Source organism: Aotus nancymaae, unplaced genomic scaffold (assembly GCF_030222135.1).
Source record: "Aotus nancymaae isolate 86718 unplaced genomic scaffold, 86718_ANA_hifiasm-v0.15.2.pri h1tg000009l, whole genome shotgun sequence".
NCBI lineage: Eukaryota > Metazoa > Chordata > Mammalia > Primates > Aotidae > Aotus > Aotus nancymaae.
Genome location: NW_026988420.1, coordinates 1,214,732 through 1,240,029, shown reverse-complemented (window position 1 = coordinate 1,240,029; position 25,298 = coordinate 1,214,732). Strand labels below are relative to the sequence as shown.

The 25,298-nt window shown below is 46.1% G+C and overlaps 1 long non-coding RNA gene across 1 annotated transcript; it reads left to right on the top strand.

Moving 5' to 3' along the window:
- The first annotated feature begins 3,414 nt into the window (after positions 1-3,414).
- LOC105730051 (uncharacterized) lies at positions 3,415-11,667 on the top strand. The gene is made up of 3 exons (XR_001110375.2): positions 3,415-3,615; positions 8,616-8,796; positions 10,272-11,667. It is a non-coding gene; the product is annotated as an uncharacterized LOC105730051 (long non-coding RNA).
- The last annotated feature ends 13,631 nt before the right edge of the window (positions 11,668-25,298 follow it).

Genomic DNA, 25,298 nt, shown 5'->3' with positions numbered 1-25,298 from the left:
CAGCCAGCTCCTCCTTCTCTCAGGATACTGCATTGCCAGCACATTCTACAGTTAGTTCTGAGAATTTCAAGCAAGTAATGGGGAAGAGCTGGTTATCCAAGGCCATCTGGGGACTTGTCCTGCACTTTCCTCCTCTGCAACTTCTATTCTTCCATTTCCCAAAGTCTTGGGATCTTAACTCATCTAGACAGCAGACACAGCAATTATGTATTTGTCTAAACTTATTGCTTAGGTCAAGATCTCGGCTCCTGAAGTTCAAATGACCCTAGCTTTTGCAAACAAAGTTTTTTTCCCCCAAAGATATCATGGACTTCAAAAGTATATTTTGAATTCTGAAAGCTGAGTCTTGTCATCTTTTTTCTGTATCTTTGCCTCCCTATTTCAGTTTAATTGCCCCTACCCCATCCCTAACCTCCCACACACAATACACAAACATATTTGCTCTCACAGTCTGTGCTCCAACAATTTTGAGCATATTTCCTGAATATGTCATTGTCCTCTTGCTCCTGTAAACACTGCAGCTATCTTCTGAGATGCTATTTCCCCCATGTGCAGCTAATGAATTCCTATGCATTCCCCATGCAATGGCTGGGGCCCCAGATCCTCTGTTCCTGTCAGAGGCCCAGCATAGTCCCATGATACATCACGAAAATGCTCAGGCCAGTTTCTATACTGTGTCGGTCATCATGGCGCCCCAGGGCTGACTTCCCATTAGTTGGCTCTGACTTTTATGGAAAGAGGGTTGTGATGAGAGTGAGAGGTATAGTTCTTCCCTTCTGTGACAGGCACATCAGCCGACCAGCAGAGCCGCACTTGAGTGGCTCACTCATCTCAATCAGAGGTGGATGACTCATTTTCTTGGGCCATGACCTCCTTTCCCCCTTTGAGTCACATGGCAGGGTGAGTTACTTCCCTGGGTAGTGAAATATGTTACTTAGGATTGTGCTAGTTTGTGTAGCAAATAAATCCCAAAATAAAACAAGTCAACTTGATAAAGGTCTACTTTTACTCACTGTTTTAGTCCATTTGGGCTTCTATAACAAAACACCATAGATTGAGCGGCTTACAAAGAACATAAATTTATTTCTCATGGTTCTGGAGGCTGGAAAGTCCAAGGTCAAGGGCACCAGCAGATTAGCTATCTGGTGAGGGCTTGCTTTATGGTTCACAGACGATGCCTTCTACCTGTGTCTTCACATAGTCGAAGGGGGAATGAGCTCTTGGCCCTATTTTACAAAAGCACCAGTCCCATTCCTGAGGGCGCCATCCTCGTGACTTAATCCTCTCCCCAAAACCTCACCTCCTGATACCATCACCGGGGAGGTTAGGATTTCAACATATGAATTTGAGGCGGGCACAAATATTCTGATCATAGCACGCACCTATAAGTCAAGTATTGAAACCAGAAGGGTGAGTCTCTCCCATGTGATCATTCAGGGTCCCAGGCTTCACCTCTGTGTCCCCGCTTTGGGGTTGTTGCCATCTGCATTTAGCTGGTGGAAAGAGAAAGAGATCCTGGAAGAAGCACGTCCATTTCTAAGAAGCTTGACTCAGACATGGTCCAAATCACTTCCTCTCACTTCTGTTGGTGACTGTTAGGTCTGTTCTCGCCAAGTTTAAAGAAACTGAGGCCAGCACAAGAAGATCTGATGTGAAGGAATTTATTCAGGCTCCTGGACGAGGTTCTGCAGTCCAACAGGAGGGGAGAAGTCACGCGGACTCCTCTTAGACGTGGGGTTTTATAGGGAGTGGAGGCGTTTGATTGGTTGTGCCCAAGGTGAGTGGGACAAAATGGTGGGGAGTGGGGCCCGGATGGAACAAAATGGCAGGGAGTGGGGCCCAGATAAGACAAAATGGTATGCAGAGAGTGGGACCCAGATAGGACAAAATGGCGGGGAGTGGGGCCTGGATTGGACAAAATGCTATCAGGTAGGTCCTGGCGGGGCTTTTTTTCCCTAGGCTCCCGTGGGGCGGTGTCCGAGCTCCCTGCGAGGGAGGGGGGTGTGTCCAAGCTCTCCGCGAGGGAGGGAGGTGTGTGCACAAGTTCCCGTGAGGGAAGGGGGTGTGTCCGAGCTCCCAGCGAGGCAACCAGCCTTACAGTGACATCTAGTCACATGGCCACATCTGGCTTCTGAGAGTGGGAAATATGGTCTAACCATGTGCCTGGTCACATTCCTATTACTACAGAAGGAGAAAACAGATTAGAGCAGGCAGCTGGCAGAATGTGCTACAAATCAACCTACTCGGCAGCTGTGCTGGGGAAAGGAAGCATTCTGTCTCCCCAGTGGTTCACTTTCCTCCATGCTTCCCCCTCCCACAAAACGGTGCATTCCCTCTCAAGACTTCCCCATACCAATCTCTATCACTGCTCCCAGCTCTGTTCATACCCTTCAGCCTTCCCTTAGGGGAATGTATTTTTGGTTAAAGCAAACACATCTAGTAGATGTTTGAAACAGACTGGATTAAAAACCTGATCGCGGTTATTCCCACCACTGGAGTAGCCTAGGAAGGACCTCCATGCTGTCCATTCCATTCCATGAGCATTTATAGGGTCTCTCCAGTGTGCTGGGTGCTACCATCAATAAACCATCATGCTGCCCTGCACGGTGACCAGGAGGCTCATCAGTGTGAGACTTGGTTCAGTGTGAACTCTTCAGCTCATGAAACTGACAGTACCTTTGGGTTGTAGGCCCCTGTGATGAGGCCTCAGCAGCTTGGGTGTTAGTTTTTTCTTCTTTGAAAAAAAAAAAAAATCTATGTTTTCCTCCATGATGGTTAATCCCCAAATAGTCAGGCTTACTTCTATCCCACATCCTAACCACCTACTGGGTTTTCTTCGTGGGCTTAAGGTTAAGTCCCTGATCCGGTTTCATGCAGCTTTCATTGATGTTTCATTTGCTATCCACCACAGCAAGATTACTTTTTTCAAAAGACAGAAATCTCAGCAGATGTATTCATTCTGGGATGTTTCCTGGACTCACACCAGTGAGCTCATTAGCCCAGGCTAACTGTGGGCCTTTGGGGGCCTTTTCTTTCCTTCTTTTTTAAGTTTGTAGCAAAAAGTGGGATCATGTGATCTGTGCGTAGCAACTCTCCTTCCTGTATGTTCAGTGAGCAGTGACTGAAACTCCCCCCAAGAAGGAAGGCTGTGCTTTCTAAACATGCGCACATCTTAGCAGTGTCTGCTTTTGTTTAGTGGAGACTGAAGCTGAAACCGGAAATTTCTAGGTCAGCTATACTTCACTCTAATAAAAGAAAAGTCTAGCCAAAAAGAACAGCAAAACTATGGCCTGGGCTTTTTGGAGTGTCTTGTCTGATTACCCAATTATTGCAGCTCAGATTAGGAAGGGATTAACCCCTGAGGTTGGACAGATGGAGAACACTATTAAAATACCCCATGTGGGGTTTCGGAGTGAGCAGCAAAGTGACCACCTGTCCCTGTTTCTTGGGTCAGTCTGCCCTCATTTAGAGTCTGAAGATCACTGTCTTTGATGTCCCTGTGTGAAGAAACTGAATAGCACAGGAAGCAAGCAGGGGCCCCACCCCTGTCTGGCCCAGAAGCACTGCTCTCCTGAGTCTCTGTCCCTACCTGGAGCCCTGCCCTAGACTGACCTGGTAAGGAATATTCGTCTGAATTACAAGTGATTTTAGGGTTGTTATCTCCCAGGGCCCTTGGGAACAGTCTGGGGATACTTTATGAGACTGTCACAGACAGAAAAGTTTCCATTTCAGACCTCCCTTTTCCTTTGATAACTATTGAGGATGTCGGTACCTCCTCCTTTCTTGAACCTCTGCATTTCAGGGGCTCCACTGGGGCTGTTTCCTTTTAAGCGTTCTCAGAAGCTGCAGAAGAGTGAAGTGAGATCTGTGTCTTTGAGCCTTTTTGCCCCTGCTTTGCGGAGGTTGGGACAGTCCCTCTCTAGGCAGGCAGGCTGAGTGAGTTTGCCTCATGTTCCAGCCTTGAATTCACAGGCAGGAAGGTACTATAAGCAGTCCATTCAATAATTAATAAGCCACTTAGTTCTGCTTCAAGTCCTTTATCTTACAGATGAAGGATGTGTTCAGGAACATTAATGGTTGATGAGAAAACATTATGCCAAATAAAATATGTTGGGCAATCTTGAAATTGTCACGATTTAGCTGGGTGAGTATTTCTTCCTTATGTGTCTAACTTGTGTCAATTCGAGAAAAGCATATTGAGCACATTGAATGCCTACTTCATCCCCAGCACCGTGGAAACATAGAATCTCAAGGTTGGCAGGGTCTTCAGTCCCAAAATTGTGTAAGCAGCCAGCCATTCATGATTGGAATGCTTCCAGGGAAAGCACCTCACTCATCCAGAGGCAGCTCACTCCATGTCCCAACAATCCCGCTAGAGATTTTTTTTTTTTAGTGCTGTTTTTTTTTTTTTTTTTTTTGATCGTCACAGCTTCTATCCCTTAGTTCTAGTTTTACTTCTGTATTGAGCAACTTTTATGGGCTAGGTACAGTTCCAGGTTTTCATGCATTCAGTTATTTAATCCCCAGAGTCATCATATGAGGTGGGGTCTCCCCATTTTACAGATCAGGAAACTGGCACAAAGAAATTAAATGATTTGCTCAAGATCAGTAACTAGTGAGTGGCAAAGCACTCTGGCTCCATTAGTATATCTTCTTCATCTTTTTCTTTGAGATGGTGTCTCACTCTGTTGCCCAGGCTGGAGTACAGTGGTGTGATCTCGGATCACTGAAGCCTCTGTCTCCCAGGTTCAAGCGATTCTCATGCCTCAGCCTCCTGAGTAGCTGCGATTACAGGCGCATGCCACCACACCTGGCTAATTTTTGTATTTTTAGTAGAGATGGGGTTTCACCATATTGGTCAGGCTGGTCTTGAACTCCTAGCCTCAAGTGATCTGCCTGCCTCGGTCTCCCAAAGTGCTGGGATTACAGGTGTGAGCCACTGCACCCAGCCTCATAATATATTTTCTTAATCACTGTTTTGATTATCTATTACTGAGTAACATACTACTCCAAAACTTAATGGCTTAAAATGATGATTATTTTATTTTCTCACAATTCTGTGGGTCAGATATTTTGGCAGGGCTAAGCTGGGTGAATCTTCTGCTCCACACAGCATCAATTGAGATCTTTCATGGATTGTAGTGTGATGGCTGCTAGGACTGGGATGTCCAGCATGGTGTCACTCACATATCTGGCAAGGACAGTTGGGAGGTTCCATGTGGCTCACACCAAAGAACTAGCTTGAGCTTCTTTTCATGACAGCTGGACCCCAAAAGCAAGCATTTTAATCAGCAAAGGTGAGTGCTGCATATCTGTTCAGACATCCTCAGAGGTTATACACATTACATTCACATATTCTATCGGTCAAAAGAAGTCACAGAGCCAGTGCAGATTCGAGCAGAGGGCAATTAAGTTCTGCCTCTTTACTGGAGAACAAAAAGGAGCATGTAAGATGGCATGTATTGTTGCATCCATGTGTAGAAACTCCAGCAACCAAGAACCACAATGCCGTTCTGCCCCTCTAGAAAACAGATTGATGCACCCTCCAGATGACATCTCTCCAGGTGTTTAAAACTAGCTCTCAGGCATCTCTGAGTCTCCTGCTCGTCAAGCTTCTTCTTTCTTTAAGTGTTTCTTATAAAGTGTGGAATGGTACTGTCCCTCTCCTCTGATGTGTCCCAGAACTAAATGTCATACTCCAAGGTATGCCTGGCCTGGTGAGAACAGAAGGCCCATCATCTCCTGTCTTTAAATATGGAGATGGAATCAACAGGAATTCTTGACCAGTACATAGAAATTCTCTTACTTGAAACTCTGATGCTCTCACACCCTGTAATTGTGCAGTTGTTTTGAAAGACCAAAGTTAAATTACATTTTATGAAATTTGACCTAGCACTCTCATTCATTGATTTCATCTTCCACTGCATTCATGGTCCACTCAGCTTTCAGTCAAACCTACATTTGACTCATGACTTATCTCCTCCTTCCACAGCTTCTTCCAAGTCATCGATAAGACTGCTGGCCTGTTCATCTACAAGACGATAGCTCTGAGGAACACCATGGAAAACCTCTCTCCGTTTTAAAATCCACTGATCTGCAACCTACATAAACTGATAAGGCAGAATTGTTTAGACAATTCTGGATCCACCAACTTGTCTATGCATCCAGCCCACATTTTTACTGCTTGACTCAGGAGCATCAAAAGAACCATCACCAGCACTATGCTCACCCATGATCTTGGCAGCAAAAGAAATTAGGTCAGTCTGAATTTGTCTTCTTTTGTTTTAGAGACAGGGTCTCACTCTGTCACCCAGGCCAGAGTGCAGTGGCAAGATCATAGTTCACTGCAGCCTCCAACTCCTGAGCTCAAGTGATCCTCCTGCCTCAGCCTCCTGAGTATTAGGGACTATAGGCATGCAATACCATGTCCAGCTAATTTTTTTTAATTTGTGTTTTTGTACAGACAGGGTCTCGCTATGTTGCCCAGGCTGGTCTGAAATTCCTGGGCTCAAGTCATCCTCCCGCCTCAGCCTCCCAAAATGTTGGGATTACAGGTGTGAGCCACTGCATCCGGCCAGGATGCTCTTACTGAGGCCCTGCTGACTCCTGGCAATCGCAACTTCCCTTCTCAAATAATTACTTTAATGTTCTATGCTGGAATCTTGTCCCGTCTCATGCCCTTTCTGCCTCAACACTTCACCATTTGCAGCTTTCTGTTCTCCAGAGTTCTCCAGAGATAACCTCAGTGATGCAGGCACCGAATCAGTTATAACAGCAGGATCTTAGAACCTAATCCTTTTTGAATCTGGGTCAAGAGACATGAAATCAGAGCAGCAGGGGCTGCCCACTCTTTTCAAGAAACATGGGCTTCTGCTCCCCTTCACTATTTATTTTATAGCAAGCAGAAGAAAGCCACAAGAGTCTACCTTCAAGCTGCTTACAGCATAGCTCAAGGAGAAGGTATACATGCTTATAGTGGTAATATGAAACAAAATAGAATCACTGCCTGGGTGCAGGGAACATGAGACATTATAGGGTTTATAAGAGAGATTATTTACACTTAGTCAGATCACAAAAGTCTTCATGGAGGCAATGGCATATGGAGTAGATTCTAAATAGCAGGTGGGTGCTGGCGAGGATGCAGAGAAATGGCTCTCACATCTTTGCCTGTAGATCTAGAGATTCACAGACATTCTCAGGATGTCCAAGTATTAATTTAAAATGCTTGTGCCATGCAACCTTGTGATTTCAAAGTCCAAGTAGATAATCTGAACACAACCTTGTTCAAAGTGTTAGTTAAAGGACACTGGTGTTTAATGGAACACGGAGCAACCACCAAGACTTTGTGAACATCCACCTGATGCCAGCTGAGGGACCAGAGGGGTCTCTCAGATCTCTGATTAACATGCCCTGATTCTCCCTTCCACAATTTAGGAAAATGCAAATCTTTCCCATTAACTTTGTAGATTACCAAGAGCTTCTTTTAAGTGCTTCTTCTCTGGCTATGCCCTGCCCAGGGCTGTCTTAATTCAGCTCCTATTTCCCTCAAGCATTTCATGATTTGCGTGATTGACTAGTTGCGTAGCTCCTGGACCGGGTTGGGATTGCGCAGTTCGGCTCCGTCTCTCACTCGCTCTTGCTTCCTTCCTCTACTCCCTGGAGCAACTGACAAATGATTCCCCACGCTCCTCCTCAGAGCTATTTTCTTTAAAAAGGCAAGTTTTCCCTAAAAGGAATTCTCATATCAGTTGCTAATAATATACATTTCCCCTCGCATTATTGTATGAAGAATTTTTTCATGACATGGGAAAATGCTTATGATAACATATCTCCCCATTCCCTTCTGAGCAAGGAGAAAGCAAGACACAATCTTGAAGCTATACCCAGGGTAGTGTCAACCATGTGAGACAATATGCATCAAGGGAAATTTAATCAACAGTAGCCGTGGCTAGCTCTGGAATAGGATGCTGGGTGATGTGTATTCTTCTACACAAATTTGCTGTCTTTTCCAAGTTTTCAGAGATTACCCAAAGATGGCGAATATTTGGAGCCCAGGTAGCTGGGAAAATGGAAATTTTACTATTCAGAAATTTTTTTAAAAAATCAAAAAGCGGGGAGCGGCCAGTGTGGAAAGGGCAGCTGCAGCTTCCTTTCTCCTCCAGTAGCAGGTGGCAAGCTTGCCGATGGATGCTCCTGCCATCCTTACCCTGCGCTGGTAACCATTGCCTCGAAGTGGAAGCTGGAAGGTTCAAACATTTGTAAAAGGCAGACCTCAGTATTCTGACTTCTCCTCCTCCTGTTGGCAGTCTGCCTCCGTGACACACCGGCAGGGTTTCTAGAAGGGCACAGAAGGCACCAGGAGGGTGGATGAGGACCCTGTGGCCTGTGAGTGCGAGTCCGTGTCGGGGGCACCTGCTGGTTTCGGGCCCCCTACAGGTCCCCAACTCACCTTCAGTGAGTACCTGCACCGATAACCGCATTTTCCAATATAGATGGGTCCCCTTTTGGCAAACTGGCAAAACTCAGCGGGCTACCCAGAGAAAGCGCTTCTCTTGCTATCTCTGTTAAACATTTAGCTTCTGACTAATCAGTCTGAAACCATCACCCCACTGCAGACTTTCTGCAGCTGACAGACTTGAATTCAAGAGGACGGGGAAGGGCTCCTAATATTTCCATCTGAAGCGATATCGCTGAAATTTCATAGACAAGCCTTGGAGTCACGCACACATCTTTTGAATGTCTCAGAAGCACAACAGCTATTCACAGCTCCTCTGAGAACAGACAGGGAGTTTGTAGGTGGGTTGTACTTGAATAAGCTTCTTTCTTCCCTTCCTCCCTCCAACAGCACGAAGCACCAGAATAACTCCCTGTTACTAATGTGCAAGAAGTTTCTTGTAGGTGGTCCATGCAGACACTATTCTTTCATTTTTTAAATCACTATAAGAGATCAGTTCTCTGTATGGAGTTAATTTCCTCCGTCCCTCCCTCCCTCCTTCCTTCTTTCCTTCTTTCCTTCCTTCCTTCCTCTCTGACTGGGTCTCACTCTGTCTCCCAGGCTGGAGTGCAATGGTGCAATCTTGGCTCACTGCAACCTCCGCCTCCCCAGTTCAAGTGATTCTCCTGCCTCAGCCTCCTGAGTAGTTGGGATTACAGGTGCCCACCACCACACCCAATTAATTTTTGTATTTTTAATAGAGACAGGGTTTCATCACGTTGGCCAGGCTGGTCTCAAATTCCTGACCTCAGGTGATCAGCCTGCCCTCAGCCTCCCAAAGTGCTGGGATTACAGGGGTGAGCCACAGCATCTGGCCTGTATGCTGACAATTTCTTCTTGTACCTGTGAAAATGATGTAGGGATAAGGCGGCATGGGGGGCAGTTAGGAGGGTTCCTGGTGGTTTGGGCTAAGGTGGTAGCAACAGAGAGAGCAAGAGGTGGCGACGTGTCTTAACAGACCACATTCTCGACCTCGTTGTCAGTGACGACATTAAACATGACGTTGATAGAGCCACTTATATAGCTGGATGTGACAGCTGTGATAACTATGTCTGCATCTAGTCACTAATATTCAAAGCTATTTACTGAGCTCAGGAAAGCAAGATAATACACAAGCCCTATCCTCAAGTAGCTTACAGAATCTAGGACAGAAGTTTTGCCTGTGACCAGGTAGGACAAGTACCATTTGAAAGGCACAATTCAGTGGGATTCAGACCCTCCAAATGAGGACGATGACCCCTGACAGGGGTAGCCAGGGGTGCTTCCCTGGTGTGAGTGAGCAAATGTGGAGAGGAGACCTTCCTAATGCAGCAGAGGTCTGTGGGCAGGACAGGAGTGGCTGGGGATAGGGAAGTGTGCAGTGTCCTCAAAAGGTATGAGTGCTGATTCGGGCTGGAGGGCAAGACTCACAAAGGGGAAGCTCGAAGGCAGATTAAGATTAGTTTAAGGAAGGCTATAAATGCAAAATTAAAGGGTTTATTCTCTGGGCAGAGGGAAATATTTAAGTTTTGGGGCAGGAGGGAGTTTATGATTGTCTGTGGGCAGGCAGATTAAAGGGGGCAAATCAGGACGTGAACATGGAGCTCGGTCGCCCATCTGCTGCCAGACAGGAAGAAAGAGTAGATTCTAAAAACACTGTGGGCATTGAGCCACATTGTAATCACCTGGCTGAATGTGAAGGGTGAACAGAGGAGAGAAAAGAGAACTAAAGGATGCTGCCGTGTAATGACTAGGGGAGTTGGGAGTTGCTGTTCATTTCTCTCCAGTTGAATTTCAGGTGCATCTGGCACAGGAGGGTCAAGGTGGCCAGCGGGCATGTGGAGACGCATAGCTAACCAGACTGGAATAATTCTCTGAGCCTTCGTTTTAGAGACAGCAGTCAAAGCAATGGGAGTGCACAAAATTGCCGAGAAAAAATAATGAAGAACTAGAGGAGGGAAGGAAAGAGGGTAAAGGACTCATCTTATAGAAAACCCACAGCTAAGGGGAGAAGGAGAAGGTTACGCAGGGGAGTGATCAGAGCTTGGTTGGTAGCTCTGCTCTGTAGACCTTTAATTTGTTTGGAACTTGGTGCCACCCTGACATCATAGCTGGCTTGCTAATCTTCCAAATGACCTCCAGCTTGCTTGTCTGGGTACCTCTCTCTACTTTACTGGGCATTATGATGCCCAAGTAACAAAATACTGTTGCTGAGAAAGATCTTTTACAAAATCTCCGTTGTACAATTAGGTCCATGAGCTCGTTCATTTTCAGATTCTTTTTTTTAAAATCAGACCATGGTTTTGCATTGTGAGTCTTTCAGGTCTCTATAAATAGTATTTATGTCTTCATGGCTGAGGATCTCAAAGATATTCAACAATATTTGAATCTTAGGCTGGAGAACATTTGGTATTCTTTGGTCAGGAATAGTACATTTCCTTTCATGAATAGCAGCTTTTAGGGATTATATCATGATATACAAATAAAGAGGCCCTCACCTGACAAATAATCCACCATTTATGCATTGTGTACAGAACACAGTGACTGTCAAACTTGGCATGCTTCCTGTGTAGAAGAGTGTGGTAGAACCTGAGAGTAGAGAGGGTTGGGGAGAAAGAACCCCAGCTCAGATGGTGCGCGTGATTCAGACTGCAAAGCAGGGAAGCTTCGTGGCATGTGGCATCGGTTGCACCGGGCCCATGCTGGGCTATTGCCCTGCTGGTGAGTTTTAAAAGTCTTAATACTTTTTGAACAAGGAGCCCTGCATTTTTATTTTTTGCTGGGCACTGCATATGATCTAGCCAGTCCTGCTGCAGAGCTTAACACGTCTGACTAATAATCGGAGAGGTCAATGGGGTCTCTTTTAGAAACAACGTTTGAAGTGGTTCTATAGGTCCTGCAAGCTGGGACTGCAGGATGTGGCCCCATGTGCTTCCCCAACAGTGGTTCACTGGGGCCAGCCTGGGAGGGGCAGGCGCTCTGCAGACCGTGGCGCTGGGAGCTCTACCTTTGAGGCCAGTGTCTGAGCAACAGCTGCTCGCTCTGCATGGCCAAAGAATTTAGCTGCAAAAATCTAATTTGAAACTCCCTAATTAAACTAATGAAGTCAGAGCATTTTAATCTGTTCTTGGTGCAGCCCTGTGTCTAATCCCAGAATAAATAGATAATTGTGACTTAGTGGCATATGTGTGCTGTTTGTGTGCTGCTTTTTTTTTCCTTTTTTCTTTTTGTGATATGTAAGCCTGGCAACATCTTTATATCCTTTTTTAAAAGCTTGGGAAAGGAACTGATTTTCTTTAGCTAAATGCAATGTTTAAAACGAAGGAAAGTTGTAGCGCCTTTAAAATCAATCACGCGTCTATTTCACCATCCTTCACTGACTGCCATAAACAAGTCATGCCCAGTAGTCCCTATTCCTGAAAGATCCTATTTGATTCTCAAATGTTCTTGTTTTAAAGAACACTTATGAATAATAACTGCTACCACACAGATGTCGCCTAAAGAGGCTGAGGTTGGGAAGTGCAGACCGAGTCTTGTCTCTCTCCTTTAGCCTCACATTCTATAGATGAGGAAAGTTCACTGATTAATCTTCAAACTATATCACATTATTTCCATGAGACATATACATCTTCATAACGTTGGAAGAGCTTATAAAATCCAGAGGCTAAACGGTCTGTTTAATCCTTCCATCTTTCTGCCCATCAAAAGTGTTCTTTATTAAATATTTCTACCTCTCTCTTTTTTTTTTTTTTTTTTTTGAAACAGAGTCTCACTCTGTCTCCAGGCTGGAGTGCAGTGGGGTGATCTTGACTCACTGCAACCTCTGCCTCGAGGTTCAAGCAATTCTCCTGTCTCAGCCTCCCAAGTAGCTGGGACTACAGGCGCGCTCCACCACGCCCAGATAATTTTTGTTATTTAGTAGAGACGGGGTTTCACCATGTTGGCTGGGATGGTATTGATCTCTTGACCTCATGATCCACCCGCCTCAGCCTCCCAAAGTGCTGGGATTACAGGTGTGAGCCACCGTGCCTGGCCTCTACCGCCTTTTCAAATAACTGAAATGAAGTCACTCTTTCCCTCTTCAGAGTTTATTGATTTATTTACCAAATCTTTCAAATATTAATCCAAGTATTAGGCTATTTTCTTATTTTCTTTTTTTGAGATGGAGTCTCGCTCTGTTGCCCAGGCTGGAATGCAGTGGCACAATCTCTGCTCACTGCAATCTCTGTCCCCTGGGTTCAAGCAATTCTCGTGCCTCAGCCTCCCAAATAGCAGGCTTACAGGTATGTGCCATCACACCCGGCTATATTTTGTATTTTCAGTAGAGATGGGATTTCACCATGTTGGCTAGGCTGGTCTTGAACTCCTGACCTCAGGTGATCCAACCACCTCAGTCTCCCAAAGTGCTGGGATTATAGGCGTGAGCTGGGATTATAAGTATGAGCCACCGCACCCAGACCTCAGATTCTTTTATGCAGGAAAAATCTCTGTCCTACAGCCTCTCACTATACCTCTAGCTCAGCTAAGTACTAAATGCAAGACCACTGAGAGTGCATGGACAGTCAGCACACTCCATCTCTACTGGCAGAGAGGAATAACTTCTCAAGTGAATGGTGACTATTTATTATGCTCAATGCTGGCTGCTTCAGCAAGGGGACACAAAAGTCAGCAAAACACAGACCCTACCTAAAGAGGACATATGGACATGCTACAGATTTTCTTGATGATAAATTTGGAATTTACAAATTTTCTTGATAGGATGTGACCAACTATTTCAATTTGCTGAAACAGAGATTTCCCAAGATACAGGACTTTCAGCTGCAAAATCAGGAAAGTCCTTGGCAAACCAGGAGGAGTTGGTTACTCTACTAATAAAAAAGTAAGTAGTATTATTGTGTATGTGGAAAAGAAAATACAGTACACAGGGCCAGGTGTGGTGGCTCACACCTGTAATGTCGGTGCTTTGGGAGGCTGAGGCAGGAGGATCACTTGAGTGAGACCCTGTCTCTAAAAAAAGAAAGAAAGAAAATACAGCACACACAACCGCGTTTGTGGGGCCTCTGTCTAACACATGGCTTTTGTGGACCTTTCTGTGTGCACCCCACGAACACGGAGGCAGAATGAGTTACCTGATTCAGTGACATGCTCAGGACGCACACCTTGAGCTCTGAGTCCCTAAGACTCGGGTGAATAAGGTGAATCAGGACCAACTCAGGGAAAGGTAGGCTCTGCAGGAGACCCTCCAGAAACCCTGTGGGTGGGGAGGAGAAGGGGGCTGCCCACATGGGAGGCAGTGCTTTGGGAGGACCCCCTGGGAGCACCCTTTGACTCTTCTCCCTTCTCTGTCTTGCTGGACTCCCCACAACCATCCCGTAACAGCTGACTCCCAAGCATCACCCCACAACACTGACTCCTCCAACAGCAGGAGCAGGGACCACAGCTCTGCTTGGACTCCACTCCAGCCTCCCCCGGCTGCTCTGGGCTCACCCTGCCAGTGACCCCAGCAGCAACGTCCTCCCTGTACACTGCTGTCCCTTGTCCGGGGCCATTGGATAAAGCTCAACAGGACAGACATGCCGGAGAAAGCAAATTTTATGCCAGAGAAGCCTTTGAAGGTGGAAAACATTACGGTAGATGGAACTGGGGCTTTTCACGAAGGCTGTGAAGAAATGCCAGGAAACTGGAAAAACAGAGAGACAAACATCTTCTCTTTCCTTTTGTCTTTATTTTGATATTTGTTCTTGAACAGTCCCTTGTTTATTATCCTGGGGCGTGTATTCCATCCCCATGATGATGTCTATTGCAGAGCCAAAATGTGAAATGAGACTTATTGTCCACTGCAGATGTGCTGCTAGAGGCTGGCGGGGCGCGGTGAGGGAGGGAGACGCCCCAGCTGAGCCCGTGACAAAGGGATGCTCTGTGTGTTGTTTACCATGACCTTCACGAGAGCCCAGATGGGGAGCTGTACACTCGAGGTCTGAAATCCACAACAAGGGAGATTCCAGGGAGAGAAGAGGAGAATGCGGTTGAGCTTGGAGAGATGAACTGGATTGGAGTTCAAAGAAAGAGGTAGTATTTCACCGTGGGCAGGGTCATTTACTGAGCTGAGAACAAGTGCTTGCTCTTGGGCAGTTAACACTTAACAGTGTCTTCTGGAGACAACAGATGCTGAGTCTTATTACTACTTAAGCTGATTTAAGATTTATATTAGCTTGGTTTAAGTGTGCCACTAGAATAACATTTTTTATTTTCATTTTAATTTTGAGGTTGAATTGGGAACAATTATGAAAACAAGCATGAAATTAATTTCTTTATAATCTCTCAGTAGTAATGCGACATCAATCTCAACAGAGCTCATATTGAAGAACTATTTGACTCAAAAACAATTGTATGTCAGGCACTATGTTAATCTTAGAGAATTAACATAGGGATCTCCTAGTAAAATAAGCACTCTATTTAATTTTATTCCTTACTTTGTTGTCTTTGTTCCTGACTGAGCTGAAAATTTCACAGGAACAGGGATCAAATCTGTCTGTACCTCTTATGCCTTGCACAGTGCCCAGCAAGCATACAGTAGCCACTCAATAAATACTTATTGAATGTGTGAATATATGAATCAACGGAGTTCATATGAAGCATGATCTCTGCCTTTAAATTGTGCAATCTCATAAAGAAAACAAATATAATCTTTAAAAAAATCCATGCAAAACAGACTGAATTAATTGACAAACAGATAACCACATTCTTTCATTTTATTCAGTCAACAAATATTTATGGCCATGTAAATATTACATCCCAGGACTTTGGGAGGCCAAGGTGGGCAGAGCACTTGAGCTCAGGATTTTAAGACCAGCCTGGGCAACATGGCAAAACCCCATCTCCACAAAAATGTACAAAAATTATCCAGGCATGATGATACTTGCCTGTAGTCCCAGCTACTCTGGAGGCATATGCAAAGATACTCCACGTCATATGTCAAGGAAATGCAAATTAAAACAATGGTGAGATGCCACTACATATGTATTAGAATGGCTAAAATGCAGAACACTGACAACACTAAATGCTGACAAGGATGTGGAGCAACAGGAACTCTCATTCCTTGCCGGTGAGAATGCAAAATAGTACAGCCATGTTGGGAGACAGTTGGACAGTTTCTTACAAGACTAATCATATTCTTACCATACAATACAGCAATTGAAGTCCTTGGTATTTATCCAATGAATTAAAAGCAATACATTTATGTCCACACAAGAACTTGCATGCAAATGTTTGTGGCAGCTCTATTCATAACTGCTAAAACTTGGAAGCAACCAAGTTGTCCTTCAGTAAGGGAATGGACAAATAAATTGTGGTCCATCCAGACAATGGAATATTATTCAGGACTAAAAAGAAGTGAACTAAACTATCAAGCCATGAAAAAACATAGAGGAACCTTAAATGCATATTACTAAGTGAAAGAAATCAATCTGAAAAGACTGCATATTATATGATTTCCAACTATATGATGCTCTGGGAAAGTCACAACTGTGAAAAAATAAAAAATGGGAGGAGGAAGGAATGAATAGGTGGAGCCCAGGATTGTTAGGGCAGTGAAACTACTCTGTATGGTGGGTACATGTCACTGTGCTTTTGTCCAGCCCCATAGAATGTTCAATACCAAGGGTGAACAAATGTCAACTATGGACTCTAGGGAATAATGATGTGTCCGTGTAAGCTCATTGATTGTAAAAAATGTACCGTTTTCTTATGGGATGTTGATAGTAAGGGGTGGTTTGGTGGGATGGGGGTGCAGGAGGTATATAGAAACTCTCCATACCTTCAACTCAATTTTCTGTGAACCTAGAGCTACTCTAAAAACCAGTCTACTAAAAATGTATAGTGAGGAAAGGAAAACATGAATAACTCTGATTATATAAAAATTAATAATCTCTGTTCAGTAAATATTACCATAAATAAAATGAAAGGAAAATTATAACACTTTAAAATACATTTACATTTTAAACATTTAAAAATTGAAACACATTAAAACATAATGTGTTGAAATTATAATATTATAACATTTATTTTCACTGTTCCAAATGTCATCTCCCCAACCCCACAACATTTACTTCAACACAAACAACTTTTCCCCAAACCGTCAGTATCAGCTGGTCTTCATGTCCCTGTAGAGACAGCAGCTAAGAAATAGCACGATCCAGATCCTATCCATGCTGTCCCCTGGATGCTGAAGGAAGTGCATCTCTCCCCTGTGGTAGTCAGAGCATCTGTTGTTTTTCCTGTCCCGACTGGAAGGGCCTGTTACAAAGTGCTTCCTTTGGCTACAGCCTTAGTGAGATTTCTGGGCATTTTTGGTTTTTGATTGCAGGGCAGGTATAGCTCATTGTAGCCAGCTAATAACTTCACTTTTTCCCCTCTGCCTTCATCACTCTGGGTTTAACCTCTTACTGATGAGAAAAAGTAGCTGGTCAGGAAGCTTCAGGCTGCCTTTGAGGAGGGCACATCACTGGCTGTGGTTTCATGTGGCTCTGACAATAACCAGACCTGGGTTTACTCCCCTCCTGAGTTCTTTTTTTTTTTTTTTTTAGGTGGAATCTTGCTCTCTCTCCCAGGCTGGAGTGCAGTGGCGTGATCTCAGCTCACTGCCACCTCTGCCTCCCGGGCTAAAAAATTCTCCTACCTCAGCCCCCTGAGTAGCTGGGATTACAGGCGGTCGGTACCACACCCAGCTAATTTTTGAATTTTTAGTAGAGATGGGGTTTTGCCATGTTGGCCAGGCTGGTCTTAAACTGCTGATGTCAGGTGATCCACCCGTCTCGGCCTCCCAAAGTGCTGGGATTACAGGTGTGAACCACCGCGCCCGGCCCTGAGTTCTTTATGCCTGGGCTCCAGGTTGCTAAAGTCATCACAGTAGGAGCTTGAAATTCAGTCAGAACATCTTCGTTTTCATCCTTTTCTATTTCATCAAAACTTCTTGCTGCCACTACTCAGAGGCCCATGAGGATGGAGGGGCTGGGCTCTCATTTCAGATACTCCTCCAGGTCTCCACCAACACCATTCCTCCTGCAGGCCCCCGCATGGCAAACTGCCCTTCGTCAGAGCTCTGAGAGCCACAACTCCAGGGTGACTTCCAAGCCCCAAGTAAGAAAAGTTATGGCCCAAAGTCTGCAGCCAGCTATGACAAAGATGGGGTTCTCTCCAGCACCCAGAAACTTTTGTGCCCCAAAATTGTTCTGTTTCTCCTATCATTAGACCCTTTCACATTCTTTGCACAGTTCCCATCAAAGTCAATCAGGAGTGGGTCACTTCTTTGTTTCAAATCTTGATCCTCCTTTGTCTCCTGAGAGCAGAATGTTTTCCTGGATAAATTTCTTCCGTCTTGCCACTCTATGTGTATGTGTTTCAATGGCCTATTGCTGAATAACAAATCACCTTGAGACATAGTGACTCAAAATAACACTTCATGATTTCCCATGGTTCTGTGACCTGCGTGGGTGGCTCTTCATGGGTGTCCCCATGGATTGCTCCCACCAATGTGTCTGTCTTGGGGCTGGGCTGGCCAGGAGGACCATAAAGGTGTCTTGCACATCTGAGGGCTGGGTGCCAGCTGTACACTGGAGATCGTGGGTTCGCTCTCCACCCCAGGAGTCTCCGTCCCTATGCAGTGTCTCATCCTCCAGGGTCCCACATGTGGCTGCTGTCTTCAGGAGAACAGTTTGGGCTTCCTTACATCATGGTGGCTGGGTTCCAAGATCAAGAGCGTGAAGTTTCCAGGCTTTCCCAAGAACTGGCACAGCGATTCTATTAGCCAAGCAAGTCAAGAGGCCAGTGCAGATTCATGGGGAGGGGAAGTCGCGTCTACCTCTCAATGAGAGAAGTGGCAAAGAATGCTTAACCTACCACAGTGTGCCACAGTCCCGCCCTCAAACGCACTCGCCTGAGACGAAGAGTAAAGAAACTATCATCTTTCTGGGGTCTCACACTTCTTCACCAGATGTTCCTCGTGTCTCCTCATGTGCTTGCGTTCAGGTTGGGGGCAGCTTTCAGGAGCCCTGAGTGAAGTCCACCGAACCGTCTTTTGCAGAGCCCAACACAGAAGCATCTTAGTTAGCCGTGAACAAACTCCTCGACTTCTTCCTGCCTCCACTACTTCTTCAGGTGACTGGCAGTTCCACCTAACTTAGGCACCAGGATTGTTTCCAGCTCAGAATGCCTTTGAGTCAGAGAAGCACTGTCACAGTGTTTGTTACCCACGTTCCAGCTGCTTCAGTAGACCTGTGCGATGAAGGTCAACTCTGGTGGCTGCCTCCTCTCATGCTGGGGAAGGCCTTGGGATGGTGCATTTCACGCATCAACATGGCCGGGACACCAGATAGTCAAACGCCAGCGTTGATGTTGCAATGAAGGCATTTTTAGATGCAATTTACAGTTAAATCAGTAGACTTGAGTAAAGCAGATGCCCCTCCCTAATGGGGTTGGGCCTCCATTCAATCTGTTAAAGGAGTTAAAAGATGGAAGCCTCCTGAAGAAGAGGGAATGCTGCCTCCAGACTGCCCCTGGACTGGAACTGCATCAACTCTTGCCTGAGTCTCCTGCCCCATGAAATCTGGACTTGCCAACCCCAACAATCATATGAGCCAATTTCTTTGTGTCTATGTGGGGGTGGGGTGTGTGGAAAGGACCTCACTATGTCACCCAGGCTGGAATGCAGTGGCACAATCCCAGTTCACTGCAGCCTTGATCTCCCGGGTTCAAGCAATCCTCCCTCCTCAGCCTCCCGAGTAGTTGGGACTACATGTGCCACCACACCCAGCTAATTTTTTTTTTTTTTTTTTGGGTAGAGACAGGGTTTTGTCATGTTTCCTAGGCTTGTCTCAAACTCCTGGGCTCAAGCAATCCGCCTGCCTCAGTCTCTTAAAGTGCTGGAATTATAAGCGTGAGCCACTGTTCCCAGCTCAATTTCTTAAAATATATCCCTGTCTCTATTTACACACATCCTGTCAGTGTAGGGTATTTCAGCAATGTGTGGCTCTGTTTCTCTGAAGAATCTTTATTAATGCAGGCCTTGCAGTGCCCTCCAGGCGGGAGAACTGGGTGGGTGGGAGGCTCATGGAGCCAAAGTTGGAGACATGGCCCCAAGTGGTCCTTCCTAAGCTCCATCAGAGGCAGGAATAAAAACAGTCCTGGTAAGAAACAGCACCAATATAGAGAAAGGTCCAATGCACATCCCAAGTGAGGGGCTGAGGGAGCTGGAGGGACACAGGGCCTGGACCCTGCTGAGACTTCAGCATCCCAGGGCTCCCGCCCCCAAGCCTGCGCCCTCTGCCTCCCCCCCAGTGTGCTCAGAGGATCTGTTCAGCAGAGAAAAATTGTGTGAGTAGAGACAGCATAGTTTGTTTGCCATCTAGGCTTTTTTAATTAGTAATATTTATTTATTCACCATGCAGTGCCAGGCATTCTGAAACACTACCACTATGAGTGAGCTTCTGTTGCAGTCATGAGTCATAACCAACAACCCCAAATCTCGGTGGGCAGGAAGCAAAAACAGTTCTCCCTCACAGACACATGCCCTCCCTCGTGGCCACACTCTTTTCTATTTCATTCTCCACATGGAAATATTCCTGGCACTCATAACTTCTTTGCATACCTGATGTGCTGTCCTAGGAAAGGCTGGGAATTGGGCTTCGTATTGTCATCTGAAGCCCTGTGTCTCCTCAGTTGCAGGTCACTTGGCCAGCTACATTCAGCAGCACCACACAAAGCAGTGGGTAGAATCACCACCAAACCTCTAAACGAGGCCAGACGCATGCCGTTTCTTTTCTTTCACGGCCGGGTGCAATCGTGTGTTCAGTATTCCCAAAGGTTGGCTGCTACCCCACACATTTGCAGGGCGATAGCAGCAGTTCCTATGCTGGCTTCACATGTGATTACTGCAATTACTGTTAATAATAGCCCACACATCATCAGAATGCCTGGCGTGCTCTCAGTACGGCCCCCAGCCTGCAGAGTGGGGTGTGCTGCTTCAGAGCAGTGTTTGTGCACACGCATGTGTATCTACACATTCGCACATGTGCACAGCGAACCCTTGTTCAGCTGTGAGATGGCTTGTGCCAGTTCCCATCTGGCCATCCATTCTGAACCCTCCAACCTTTATTTCCAGTACCCAGGCATTCGCTGGTGTTCTGGCAGGGTGGGTCTCTGCTCTGGGCTTCAGAGATGACAGCTGTCACTATTACCACTGCTGGGTGAACATGCATTAGATGAAGATCCTTACACATGAACTCTCTTACTTCATTCTCATCATAGCCTATTGAGGTAGGTGTTGCTATTCTCATTTATGAATGAGAAAACCTGAGGCTAGAAATGTTAATTCACGGCCGGGCGCAGTGGCTCATGCCTGTAATTCCAGCATTTTGGGAGGTCAACGCAGGCGGATCACGAGATCAGGAGATTGAGACTATCCTGGCTAACATGGTAAAACCAGTCTCTACTAAAAATATAAAAATTAGTTGGGCATGGTGGCACGTGCCTGTAATCCAAGCTACTCAGGAGGCTGAGGCAGGAGAATCACTTGAACCAGGGAGTTGGAGGTTGCCGTGAGCTGAGATCGCACCACTGCACTCCAGCCTGGCAACAGAGCAAGACTCCATCTCAAAAAAGAAAAAAAAGAGAGAAATGTTAATTTACTTGCCCAGAGCTAGATGTGAGTTAGGAGGGCAGGTCCCAAGACTCTCATCAGCCTCAGAAAATAGAAATCTTTCCATCCACTTTACTACAGTCTCATTTCTGTAATTAAAAATGTCCAATTTCATGTAATAGCTGAAGCTCCAACTTAGGAAATGCTTCTCCAGACAGATTTGGTCTGTAAATACCATTTTCCACTAAAAGGAACCAGGGCTCCTTGGAGAAATGATTGGTGTCAGAGTTGGAGCAGAAAATGTACAAGATGAACCTAAGATTTCTTGACTCTAAAGGCAAGGGAATTATCAGAGGACATCTTCAAAACAACACAGGACCCAACCCGAAGGCACACCAGCTCACCACAGAGGAAAATTTGGCATCGTAAAAAGAAAGATGATGGCAGTCAAGTATAGGAAATACTCATGGGCTTATGGTAACACTAAATCAATCAAACAAACAAAAATACCAAACTTATCAGCTCCCTTTGGAGGCTGCTAGGACACCACACATTATTCTGAAAATGGGCATATAACAGAAAGAATCCAAGATGATTCTGCTGTTCTTTTTTTTTTCTTTTTGAGACAGAGTCTTGCTCTGTCGCCCAGGCTGGAGTGCAGTGGCGCCATTTCGGCTTGCTGCAACTTCTGACTCCTGGATTCAAGTGATTCTCCTGCCTCAGCCTCCCGAGTGGCCATGGGAAGTTGTGGCACTCAGCTAAGGACCAACATGGAATTACAGGCGCCCACCACCACACCTGGCTAATTTTTGTATTTTAATAAAGACGGGGTTTCACCATGTTGGCCAGACTGGTCTCGAACTCTTGACCTCAAGTGATCCACCTGCCTCGGCCTCTCAAAGTGCTGGGATTACATGCCTGAGCCACCACGCCCAGTCCTATTCTGCTTTTCATATACAGACTGCATTTCAGAGTAACCAAACAGTCAATGGGGGAAAATTCTGCTTAATAGAAGAACCCACCTAATTGATAGTAAAGTAATTACTTTGTTAGAAAAATAGCAATTTTGCAACCCCCGAAAGAAATAGAGGAGCTTCACGGCAATCATTAGTGGCTGCTAAAATCCATCAGGAGAAAAGCGATGTGCTAAGAGGCCTACCCCACAAATGGAAGGCGAGGGTCCTGTTTAGACCCTGATTTGAATAAATCTGCTGAAAAATTCATTTCTGAGTCCAGGGGAAAAATTGAACATGGACTACCTATTAGGTATTAGATAGTATGGGAATAGTATTAGTTTGGTTGGGTGTGATAACACTATTGTGGGTTTTTTTTTTTAATGTCCTTATCTATTAGAGACTTATACTGAAGTACATACCAGTAAAATGATGCAATGTCTGGGATTTGCTTTAAAATACTCTAGGAAAAATAGTGTCAGGGCAGAATAGATAAAACCTAACAGGCAGAACACTGATAATCGTTGAGAGTAGGGGATGAGTGAATGGGGGTTCGTTGCTGTAGTCTTTCTTTTTTTGTATATATGTGAAAATTTTCATAATAACTAAAAAAAAACTTAGAATCTTAAAGCTTCTTCCCAGCTTGCTGCTTCTTTGGACTGGAAGGTCCAGAGGGAAAAGAGGGGCCCCCATTTCTCCATGGGTCTTCCATCTCCTCCTTGCCCAGTGCTCCAAAGGAAAAGTAAGGATAGGAAATTCCTCACCCATCAGGTGCCTTCGTGATCAAAGGTTGGTCTTTTCTGGGCCTGGGAGGGGTCATAGCTCCTTTTCCTTCGGGGCTGGGTGGATCTGATTTTATTTTGTAGAGACTCTCCTTTGTTGGGGCTCTCGCGCCTCCCACCCACAGGTCTCTTAGTGTGGGCATCAGCTCCTCCCGCTGGCCACTGGTTATCTCCCCCTCCCCACCCCACAGCCCCACGCATTTGGGTTTCCAGCCTGGCCTTCTCAGATGAAGGGCTGTTTACGATGGCTGCAGGTGGGTTCCCTCTTCCATGGAGACCACACCTCACCCTAGCCCAGTGACTCAGCAATGGAAGGGTCTCCTTCTGGGTCTCCTTACTTGTTTCCTTTTCAGATTATCTCCTGAGAGATACAAATAGGGACGCTTGACCAGGGTGGCGTCTGGGGTCATGAGTGGGGACAACAGCAGAGCCTGTCACTTTCTGGAGACTGGTGCCGTTTCTTGGCTAAGGTTGTCAATAGAGGAATCTATCCACCCTCCTATTCACCATTTTTCTCAGTTTTGTGTGCAACAGGCTTCCTTCCTCAGGCTAAATCCACCACTGCGGGCCTGTACCAGGAGGTCTGGAGGTGTGTTGGTGTCTGATACGTCAGTCAGGGAGCCTTTGGCAGCGAGTAACAGAACATGTGACTAAGAGCGGCTAAAGCAGGGGAGTTTTTTATTACATATAGTAGGGACAGAGGAAGACAGTTCCATGTTGATGCAGTGATTTGATGGTATCAGGGCTCTGCATCAGCTTCTCTGCTGTCTGTATTTCTTCCTCTTGGTCACAAGATAGCTGCCACAGTTCCAAGCATCACATCCTCACACAACAACATGCCAAGGCAGGAAGGAAAGGGTAAATCCTCTTCATGGACCTCTATTTTCCACAGAATGAACCATCTTTCACCAAATTCCCCAACAGACTTTACATCTCCTTGGCCAGAATGGGGACCCATATCCCCACTCACCCCGTCCCAATGCAATCCCTCACTAAGGGGACTAGGATTCTTATGGTGGGCTTAGACTCATCATGATTTTTCCTGTGGAACTGCTTCCCTCTTCCTTCAGTCAACTATCCCAGAACAAAACTGGGAGTCTGCTAGCAAGGGAAAGGGGTGGGGGCACTGGCTATTGTGAGCCACCACACTGTCACCACAGGCACCAAAGACGACACCACCTACTTCCACCTCGTGGCGCTACCCAGGGCATTCATCAGTCCTTCTGACTCGAAATCAGTCACACACGTGGTTGTGGTGACAGGAACGAAGCTGAGTTCTCCAGTGTGAACAGGTTTGTTCTTGCCTCAGGTGCCCTGAACTGCCGAACAAGCTGAATGAAGAGTGGGAAGCAGGCCCGGTGTCACTCCAGGACATGTGCTCCAGGGCTGCAGGGTGGGGCTCCAGCCATGCCCCCTCACTGGGTGGCACCGCCAGCCTGGCTTTGCTTTTGCCTCGGCTTCCCAATATGGAAGCCTGAGTCTGCTCAGCCAGGGAGGAGGGAGTGGACAGAATCAGGGAGGTCGTGGCACTCAGCTAAGCACCAACATGGCTGTGACACAATTATAAAACACAAACAACCTTTTTTCTTTTTTTTTTTTTGAGACGGAGTTTCGCTCTTGTTACCCAGGCTGGAGTGCAATGGCGCGATCTCAGCTCACCGCAACCTCCGCCTCCTGGGTTCAGTCAACTCTCCTGCCTCAGCCTCCTGAGTAGCTGGGATTACAGGCACGCACCACCGTGCCCAGCTAATTTTTGTATTTTTAGTAGAGACGGGGTTTCACCATGTTGACCAGGATGGTCTCGATCTCTTGACCTCGTGATCCACCCACCTCGGCCTCCCAAAGTGCTGGGATTACAGGCGTGAGCCACCGCGCCCGGCCACAAACAACCTTTAGCTGTACAGGGAGCCGCTGAGAGGTAAGGTGAAAATCCACCAGAACAGTGTGAGGGGTGAAGGAGTCTACAGCGCCTGCAGATGCAGCTGCCAGGACGCCGTGAGGAGCAAACTCAGAGGGAAATGAGATCAGAGTCGAATCCAGAAGGAAGGGAGAGGAAACGGTGAGTGGGGGTAGAGAGGGTGGGGAGGACCTGCAGAATCGGGAGGGAAAAGGGTCCTTTCCTCTGGGTTTGCAGGTTCACTCTTAGAGGCTGGACTTCCCTTTCCTTTCTCCTGAAAGGAAGTGAGTTAGGAGGAGCTGATATCCACGTTAAGAGGCCTGTGGTGGGAGAGCCCCAGTGAAGGAGAGTCTCTAAACTAGTTTCTGCCTATCACTGAAGCAGGTTACAGTGTGGCTTGTTTTCATTAGTTTGAACATCCATGCTCTGGGCTCGGGGGTGAATTTAACTTTCACCACTGTCATACACCAATCAGATCCTCCTCATGGGGAGTTCGAATATGAAATACAGAGAGTTAGAAAACAGAGGCAGCAAAGTGGAAGGGAAGGCAGGAGCAGAG